Below are 587 nucleotides of genomic sequence, written 5' to 3'. Positions count from 1 at the left end.
AAATATATATATATATATATAAATAAATAAATATATATATATATATATTTATTTATTTATAACTTACCAATGCGGTGTATGTACGTAGCAGTGTCTGTCGGAGCTCCGCAGTTAATGACAATATTAATATCGCGAATATCTAAGCCTCGCGCAGCAACATCAGTGCTGACTAACACTCTGCATAAGCTGCGTTTATAGTCTTCTAATATCCTGCGACAAGTACATATTGAATGTAAAACGAGCAAATATATTTTAAGCAAACAAATTAAATAATATATTTCTATTCACAGACATATATTACAACATATCAAAAGAAATACACGCCACGATGCATGCATCACCACTTTAAACAGATATAATTAAATATAAACTTAAAAAACAAATAAAAAAGAAATATTACAAATATATAAATACAAATAAATATAAATATAAATAAATAAATATAAATAAATAAATTAGAGTCAAAAGAGATGAACGACACAAACAGGAAATGCAGTAATACAACATTTGCATTATATTTGACGGTAATCGCCTAACAATCTGCTGCTGCTGCTGCTTCTGCTGCTGCTGCTGCTGCTGCTTCGGCT

The sequence above is a fragment of the Eimeria acervulina genome, genomic scaffold, assembly GCF_000499425.1.
Source record: "Eimeria acervulina Houghton genomic scaffold, Eah_scaff539, whole genome shotgun sequence".
In the NCBI taxonomy this organism is placed as follows: domain Eukaryota; phylum Apicomplexa; class Conoidasida; order Eucoccidiorida; family Eimeriidae; genus Eimeria; species Eimeria acervulina.
Note: the sequence above shows the minus strand (reverse complement) of the source record.